Raw genomic sequence first — 10177 nt, 5'->3', positions numbered from 1 at the left:
CTGCATCATGCCTTCCTAGATGCTGCTCTGCTCCCACTTTGATGATGATGATGGACTGAACCTCTGAACCTGTAATTAAATATTGTCCTTTATAAGACTTGCTTTGGTCATGGTGTATGTTCACAGCAGTAAAACCCTAACTAAGGTGGGAAGCATGGTGGCATTCAGGGAGACATGGTGCTGGAGAGGAGCTGCCAGTTCTACATCTGGATCAGTGAGCAGCAAGAAAAGAGAGCCACTGGGCCTGGCTTGGACATTTGAAACCCCAAAGCTCAAGCCCAGTGACACACTTCCTCCAACAAGGTCATACCTACCTCCTAATGCCACTCCCTAATAAGCACTCAAATATGAGTCTGTGGGGTCTATTATTCAATATATATTATATGCATTATATATACACATTATATATATTATTTACATTAGTATATGTGGTGACATCTACTAGTATTTTTAATTAGCCTTCTTAGTCATTATGATAATAATATGTAATAATTAATTAATTTGAGGGAGGCTACATTTATTTCTTTATTTAGTATATGTGGTTCACTCCTTCTGCCATGTGGGCTGCAGGGAACAGAATCAGGCCATCAGGTTTGGTACCTTCACACACCGCCTGGCCTGATTTTTGGTTTTTGAGGAAGGATATCATTTAGCCCAGGCTGGCCTTGTACTTACTACAGAGGATGGTGGTGAACTCTTGATTCTTTGGCCTCCACCACATAATGGATTACAGAAAATTGCCACTGCATCCAAGTCCCCTTTATTCTAGTTAACAAAGCCAAACACTGTATACATGATAGTCCCTCAACTGTGATACGTTTAGAAAGCCAGAGTTATTCTAGGAGAACCCTTGAGCTTACTTGGCCAGAGAACCGCTTCCTAAGACTATTAAGCAAGTTGAGCTATACCATATTCAGCCACAGTATACACCCAGCACCCTCGCAGGGAGAGTGGTTTCTTTCTGGCTGACACTAAATGGAAGTGCTGGTGTGTTAGTTAGGGTTTTCCTGCTGTGAACAGACACCATGACCAAGGCAACTCTAATAAGAACAACCAACATTTAATTGAGGCTGGCTCACAGGTTCAGAGATTCAGTACATTATTATCAAGATGGGGGAGCATGGTAGCATCCAGGCAGGCATGGTGCAAGAAGAGCTGAGAGTTCTACATCTTCATCTGAAGGCTGCTAGCAGAATACTGGCTTCCAGGCAGCTAGGATGAGGGTCTTAGAGCCCATACCCACAATGACACACCTATTTCAACAGGGCCACATCTCCTAATAGTGCCACTCCCTGGATCAAGCATATACAAACCATTACAGCTGATCTTTAGAATCTGAAATCCAGTAGTGTGTGTGTGTGTGTGTGTGTGTGTGTGTGTGTGTGTGTGTGTGCATCTAAGTACCTGCCTCCATCCTTGTTTATACACATGTAGTGAGTGTCCTGTGCAATTACTGTCCATCTCATTCATTTGAAACAGAGTCTCTTATTAAACCTGGAGCTAGGCCAGCAGCCAGGAAGTCCCAGCGATCCTCCTGTCTCCACCCACACAGAGGTGGGGCTACAGTGAAGTAAAGCTAAGGGCAAGCAATGTCTCGTAAGTGTTGCATTCTTGTCATTCTTTTATTTTACTTGATAATATTCTCCCCTCTATCAGTGGCGCCCTATGCCCTCTGTGCTATTTGTGCTGACTAAGATATAATGGCACTCAGGTGCATTTGAGTGGTCAAATACCCTAGAAACTTTTTCATTAAGCACCCAAATGGAGACATTATTTTTTCCCAAGTACGCATCTTATTTCTATTGTCTTGCTTGGAATTACAGACAGTTTATTATTGCTTCCCTCACCCCCGCCTTCTGTTTAAGAACAAGTTTTGTTTCATGGTAGGCATTCTCCCTAGAATGCAGCCAGGGATGCAGAGGACATGAGAGGTCCTAATGCAGGTAGTATTTGAGAGAAATTCATGTGGACCTGCAAGAGGAGGCAGCTTGGCTGGAGAAAATCCCAGTGCAGACTTGTGGGAACAGAGGTGGTCAGGGTGGGTGTCAGATGAGATCGTTCCCAATGCTATAGAAATAAGAGCCAAGGGGCAGGAGCTGAAGAAGTAGCTCAGAGGTTAAGAGCACTGGTTGCTCTTCCAGAGGACCCAAGTTCAATTCCCAGTACCCACATGATAGCTCACAACTGCTTATAACTCAGTTCCAGGGAATCTAATGGCCTTTTCTGGCCTATGTAAGCACCGAGCATGTGCATGGTACACATGCACAGACACACATACAGGCTGAAACACCCATACACATAAAATAACACAATAATCAAACTCGAGGGAAAAGAGATATTATCCTTGAAATGTGGAGGCATTTGCTCTGTGCTGATTGCCCTCTTCTGTATTCACATCAAATTCTACCTTGCCTAGATGCTGCTTGAGAAGTAGATTCTGAATTGTGCTCAGAAAGCAGTACTGGCAGGAGGGGAGTACTGCTAGGGGTGTGTTGAGGAAAGGGGTGGAGGTGGAGGCAGAAATGGAAGAGGGGTGCAGAAGCATTACTTTCATACCCTCACCTTGAGTCAAGGGAGGGCTCCTCATCTGTTCACCATTGCTGAGATGCACTACACACTGTGCTGCTGTGGAGATGTTTGATGTTGTCCTAGTCTCCAAAAAGCCTACATTCTGATGGAGGCTGGTGTGTGTGTATGTGTGTGTGTGTATTAACTAAATAACCAAAAATGTCCAAATTGGGGTAATAATTACTGTTGTGGGGATTGGTCTACAATGCTATGAAAGGTCAGACTGGGACTTGACCTTGCTGGTTGGTTAAGGGACCTCAGAACGGAGTTATGAAGGAAGGGTAGAAGTATGTTATAGAATGTAGGGTTTGAGGCAGAGTGAAGAATCAGAGCAAACAGTTAAAGAAAAATAAGCCAAAGGGCCTGTGGAATGAGTTAGCCGAAGAAAGGCTGGTGAGGGTGGAGTAGACAGTGCTGAGAAGTGTGGAGTTAAGTGCAGTGAAGAAGTAGGCAGCAGACTGAACTGAGAGCCATAAATCATAGGAGGGTTTAATTAGAGGCGACAGGATCATGTATATTTAAAAAGGTCACCCTGGCTGAAGCATGGAAAAGAATCAGGGGGTATGGCCAATAGATGTGATGTGAACACACCAGCTGGGAGACTGTCCCCAAGCAAAGTCGATGCTAGGCAATTCTTTATCTCCAAGAAGAAAGCAGGACATAGCCTGAGCTAAGAGGATTAACCTTATTGTATGTTAAGTCGATGACTTGCAAGAAAATGTCATCTTCGGTTGTGTAGGAAAGGCAGTGTTCCTTTCAAGCACAAATATGTGCTTATGTAAGTGACTTTAGTAATAAGAATGGATACATGCTAACACCGGGAAGAGAGGCTGTCTGTGAGAAAAAAGGAATGCAGGATGTAATATTCATAAGCTCTGGGATATGTCTACATGACAGATGTGCTTCCAAGTGTGCTGTATATTTTCGGCAGAAACCTCCTCCCACCCCTGTTGGTTTGTATACAGCACACTAAATGGATAGAGCTAGCAAGCCATTATGTACGAGTTTCTTTTTCTTGTGACAAAAGCAACCTACAGAAACATGCATATTAAAATATTCCATCACCTCTGGTTCACCCCAGGCATGTTAATTTTGCTCAAGGAAAAATTAACAAGCCGTAATAGCATGGAGAGGTTATAATAAAAGTCCATATTGGAAATAGATCTAGTAAAAAAAAAAAACGAATCCGGATGTGAGAGGGCTGAAGAACACAGTTAGCACTCAGTCTAACCTTGAAATCAATGAACATAGATGCATATGTGTTCTTTAAGATTCACATGGAACTACTTATTATTGAAATGGAACATATCTGTGACTCCTCAATAACTCATTGAACAGAATATGATTCACACATTTTCTGTCTGTAAATTCTACAGCAAGGCTCTGTCTCAAAAACACGCCGCCAAACAAAACCCCAACCACCGCCATAACAAAAAAAGCTGAACCAAATCAGACTGAACAAAAGCTAAAATTTGCTGAGACTGAACTGAGTCTCAGCAAATGTTAAAGGATGGAGTTCTTTAACAGCAATGCAATTAAACTAGAAATTAACAACAAAACCTAATTAGAACAACACGTATTTTGAAAAGTAAATAGTGCATATCTAGGGGCCAGTGAGATGCCTCTGTGGGTAAAGGCTCTGGCTGTACATTCTGGTAACCTAAGTTCAATCCTGGGTCCCATGTGGTCAAAGGAGAGACCTGACTCCTGCAAGTTGTCCTCTATCTTTCGCACATCCTTCTGTAACTCTACTTCCAGTGACTCCAATGCTCTCTTCTTGAGGGTACCAGGCATGCAAGTGGTGCAGAGACACACATGTAGGCAAAACTCATACACACATATTTTTTTAAAAATAGGTGAAAGGAGAATTACTGATAACAAACGATTAAGGCACAATGAAAACAGAATTCCAATCAAAATCCCAGTATTTGTGTTGTAGGTATTAATAAACTGATTCTTAAGCTCATTTGGAGAGGTTAGGAACAAACTCAGAACACCCACTCCATCATCAAAGGGGAATAAAGATGACTGATGGTTTCAGTCTTCAAAACTGCATGGTATTGATAGACAGACAGGCCAGTGGGAGATCAATGGAGCAAGATAGGAAGCTCAGGAACAGCTCGCATAAATAAAGCCAACTGACCTTTGACAAAGGTGCAACTACAATGTTCAATGGAGCAGGGATGATCTTTTCGACAAAAAGCACAGAAACAGCTAAACATCTTTAAGCAAAGCACAAATCTCCATAGAGACCACACATCTTTCACAAAAGCACATTGGAAATGAATCTATGTTTAAAACTCTGAGCTGAGCTAGGCATGATGGCACACACCTTTAATCCCAACATTTCAGAGACAGAGGCAGAGACAGGTGGATCTCTGTGAATTCCAAGCCAGCCTGGCCTATATAGCCAGTTATAGGAGAGTATAATGACACAGAGACCCTGTCTCAAAAATCGATCAACAAACACACATAAAACTATTAAGTGCTAGAAGATATGTGTAGGAAAAAGACAAAATGCCCTTGGGTATGCAATGGCTGTTTTCATACAATATCAGATATTACACTTGAAAGAAGGAACTGATGAGATAGATTCAATTTAACACAAATTTCTGCTCTCAAAAAGACTATTCCAATAGAATAAAAAGACAACCCCAGGGCTGTGAGAAAAAAAATATTTGAAAAAGGCATGTCTGTTATTAGAATATACAAACTTATTAAAACTCAGCCAGAAAGATCTCAGTCAGGTTGAAAATGGGCCCTAGAAAGGGGAAGTTAGTGGGATGATGGGAGTCATGTATGCTTATGTCATATTGCATGAAAATAGCTTTGCATGACTTAGTATGATATACTAAAAAATAAAATCTAAAACTGAGCCCAAACCCTTAACAGATATCTCATTAGAGAAGACACCCAGGTGGGAAAAAAATGAGTAGATGAAAACCTGCTTCACCCCATGCCACCAGGAAAGTGCAAGTGAAAACAATGTACTGCCCCCCCCCCCCACATGCACACTTATACAGGAGACTGACAATGCTTAACACCAGCAAGGGCTTGGCACCATGGGAGAGAGTACACTGATGGCTGGTGGGAAACTGATGTGGTCCAGACACATTGAAAGACAGCTTGACAGCATCTTACAAAACTAAGCATATATTTTATCTATTTATTTATTTATTTATTTATTTATTTATTTATTGCCACAGAATAAAGCAAGGGATACATTTGGCATTTACCCAAAGGGTTTGAAAACTTGTGTCTGCACAAGAACTCACACAGGGATGTTTATGATAGTTCTACACATACTTGTCTAAATGGGAAGACCAGCAGGGTGCTCTTCATCAGGTGATTGGATAAACAAGAGGAAACCGTGGGCATCCAGATAATGGAATAGTGTTTGGTACTAAAAAGAGCTGTCAAGCCCTGATGGACTGGGTGAAAGAAGGCGATCTGAAGGAACAAAGTATCATGATTAATTGATTATCTTCCTCTTTTTACTTCTAGTTGTATCCACTTGTTTCTTTTGTTTTTATTGTTCTTGCTACAATATTATCTCCATAATGAGGTCATGGCAGCAGCAGAAAGGCCAGTGGTCACCAGGAGCTAGTGGGTAGGAGGTAGGTTGACTAAACAGAATATCAAGGAGTCATATTTTTTTTACTGAAAAAAATTCTTCACGGGACATTACAACGATGGGTATATTACATCACAGCTCGTCCCAATCATAGAGCTAACAGCTTAATACAAACGAGAGGCTACAGGTGCTCATTTTGTATGCGTGTTTCTCCATCGCTTGGAACCCATATACCACTCTGTTGTAGAGAGACACTGTTAATGGCTGTGCCTGGATGAGGGTGTTTTGGGTGGCATGTGAAAAATACTTGCATCTTTCTCATTGCTTTTCTGTTAACTCAAAAGGACTGTGACTAAAGTTTGTTTTTAATGAGTTTTATGTTTTCATAGACAAAGTAGATAATGTTGTAGTAGGACTGATAAAACAAAAGAAACAATAGATACAATTAGAAGTCAAAAGAGGAAGATAATTATGAAGATGATATATATTTTAATTCCTAGGATGAGAGCAGAATCTCTCTGACAATGTGTTTAAAATAAAAGACTTGAAAAAGTGGGTATCAGAATTGCTTAGAAGAAATAGAAAAACCTTACCATGCCAACAACCATTACAAAAAGTAAATTCAGAGCTGAAATTCTCCCCCATCAAAATGACATAAACTCCAGACAGAATTACAGTATAATTTATCAAGTAATCAAGAAATGGGCCTTACATACACTGTTGGAAGAGTTTAAAAATATAATAATGAAATAGAGATAGGGGCTAGAGAAGCAGGTCTGTGCTCAAGAGCAGGTGCTGCTCTTGCAGAAGACTCAGTTTGGTTCTCAGCACCCAAACTGTGTAGCTCACTCTGGCCTATAACTCTAACTCCAGGGGATCTGACACCCTTTTCTGGTTCCACAGGCACCTGCACACACATAGCACACAGACATACCCACAGGCACACACACTTACACACACACACACACACACACACACACACAAACAATCACACACACACAATCACACACATACATACACACAAAATAAATATCTTTAAACAGATACCTTAAAAAAGCTATATATTCAACTCATTTTATGTAAATATACTCAAAAGTAGCAAGAACCGAATAAGACAAAACTATATATAACTCTATAATATATATTAAATATATAATATATAAAATATATTATATAATATATTACATAGTACATATAATATAGTACATATGAAATATATTATATAATATATAGCATGTTATATAATATATCATATATGAAATATATTATATACTATGCTATATATTATATTAATATATTATATATGAGATATATTATATTATACATAATATATTATATAATATATACAATATATATTATATATAAATATATATATAACTCCATAATATAGAGCCAACTCATCTGTGAATGTGAACGGTAAAGTTAAAAGTAAAATGTTAATTTAATTTATACGTATATCAAGAAACACACAGAATGGCCCATGGAGTGAGCTTAACTCTGGAATAAAAAGAAAGTTTCACCTTGGAACAACCAAAAGGATTTTTTCTGTCTTTTTTTTTTTTTTTTAACAGACTAATATAGAGAAAACAGTTGATAATGTGTCAAAAATATAGAAATAGCAAATGACCAACTATATGTTCATTAATGATTTAAAAGGCCATTTTGGCAAGAAATACAAGAGAAATTTCTTAACTCAACAATGGGCTCTGTCAAACCCTACTGGAGAAAATAACATTTAATGATGAAACACCCAAGGACCCTACTAGATCTGGGAACGAGATGGGAGACAATTTCTGCTACTTCACAGCATTACACCGGAAGTCATGGCTGATGCAACAGATGAGAGAAAAAAAGCACTGTTTTGGGAACAAAAAGACAATGCTTCCACATGCATAAGGAATGAATGACTTATGTAAAAACTCAGAACAAGGCATAGAAAAAGGAGTAGGACTTTTAAAAACTGTTATACTGGAACAGCATATGAATTAGTAATATTTCTTCATTCTAGTAAGAAACAGTGAGATAGTAACAAAAGCATTCGTAATAAACTACAATGTGGACTAGAGAGATGGCTCAGCTGTTAAGAGCACTGGCTACACTTCTAGAGGTCCTGAGTTCAATTCCCAGGAACCACAGGTTGGGTCACAATCATCTTTAATGGGATCCAATGCCCTCTTCTGGTGTGTCTGAAGACAGGTAAAGTGTATGCACATATACAAAATAAATAATTATTTTTAAAAACCCTACAATGTAACAGGAATGACTCTAATAACAGAGGTGACAGGAGCTGTCACAAGGCAGGATTTAAAGAACATAATGGTGACATGGGACATAAATGAGGAGGGGTGGGAAGATACTCTGTATGAATGGATTCATGAAGCTCAATTTCTTTTTGTAGAACTTGGCAACCCATCTCTAAAATCCATCCAAAAGAGAAGAAAAACAAAAGCAGATGAGACAGTCTTGGACAACGATACAGAGTAGCAGGTCTTAGGGAGGAAACAGCCTCAAGGCCTGTAAAGGTGATATCTGGAGAAGAAATAAAGTTGTCCTAGTATGGTTTATGAGTGTTCATCACAGTTTCTGAACACAGGAAAGGGAACAGCATCACTTGCTAAAATATAAGTGAATTTTTATTTTTCCCAGGTCTGGATTCCAAATCTTGGAGGATACGAAGGAGGGAATTTTCAGGTTACTCTGAAATCTAGTGTTCAAGATGAAATAGGCATTTTATACTCATCTCTTTGTGCCCCAAGCACACAAGATTTTACAAGAACCCTTCTAGGAAACTGGGGTGAATTCTGCCTCCTAAGTTTCCTTACCACAGCAATTTTGAATCTCCAAAAGCAGGAGTTTAGAAACTTCTTTGTGTGTGTGTGTGTGTGTGTGTGTGTGTGTGTGTGTGTGTAAAAGTGGCCACAGAGGCCCATGAGAATCCCTAAACAACACAGACTATTGCTATTGCTCTTGGTGCTTACGACAAGTAGATGGCAAGACCCCACAGCACATACTTTGGTTGTAGGACATAGAGCAGTCGAGCTGGACCTGGGCCAGAAGCTTTTCACAGTGCTGGAAGGTACTGCTCAGGCTCCTGGAGGATAAAAGGTATCAGCAGTCTTACCCAGCTATGGACCTTGTGTGCTACAATACTGGACTATTTGGAAATATATGTCCACTGGCACACTACGGGATCAACTGTTACAAACTTGAGGTGTGGTATTGTAAACCTAGTCAAAAGGTTGTGACTTGGCGAGTCATGTGTCCTACTGAGGAAGCTACCACTGTTGTCTTACTAAACAGACCTGCTGTGCTAGTCAACGTGCCTTCTCAATTCACTCTTTGTGTTCATGCCCATAGAGCAGTGCTGTGCTCAGCGTTGGTTGGAGAAGCTTCTTCTTCTCTTTCTCCTCCTCCTCCTCCTTCTTCTTTTTCTTCTCATTCTCTTCTCTTCTTCCTTCTCCTCTTTCTTTCTCTCCCCTAACCCCCAGTGGCAGAAACATGTAAATCATCAAAGGGCTGATAAGTAGTGACTGTCAAATGCTCATCACTAAATGGGACATCGAAATCACACCCTTAAAGGTTCAGGAAACATCTCAGAGGAGAGAGTGGAAAGAAGGTAAGAGTTAGAGAAAGGTCTGGAGTGTTGTGGAGCACCGTCTTCTGGGAATGAAAGAGCAATTGCTCTCATGAGTTGGCAGAAGCCGTGATTACCAGCACAAGGCTTGTACAAGATTGGGTCCTTTAGCATTCTAGTATGGTTTGGAGAAAGACTCTTCAGGCCCTCTCTCTTCCTGGGGATCTATATATAGGTGGTCAACTATTGCTGGGGGAGGAGTCAACTCATGAGGCCCCATTTTTCTCAGATGAGCTAATGGTTGCTTGGGGAAGACATTTTCTCCAGTGATGTAGCTACTGGTTGTCCATGCTTTTCTAAATAACTCCTCACCCATACTCCTGTATGTAACTAATTAGACTCTCTGGACCACCAGTAAAAAGGACATGAGAGCAGGAGGAGGAGGAGCTGGGAAGAGGACG

The sequence above is a fragment of the Mus musculus genome, chromosome 16, assembly GCF_000001635.26.
Source record: "Mus musculus strain C57BL/6J chromosome 16, GRCm38.p6 C57BL/6J".
Classification (NCBI taxonomy): Eukaryota; Metazoa; Chordata; class Mammalia; order Rodentia; family Muridae; genus Mus; species Mus musculus.
This window is presented reverse-complemented; position numbering follows the sequence as displayed.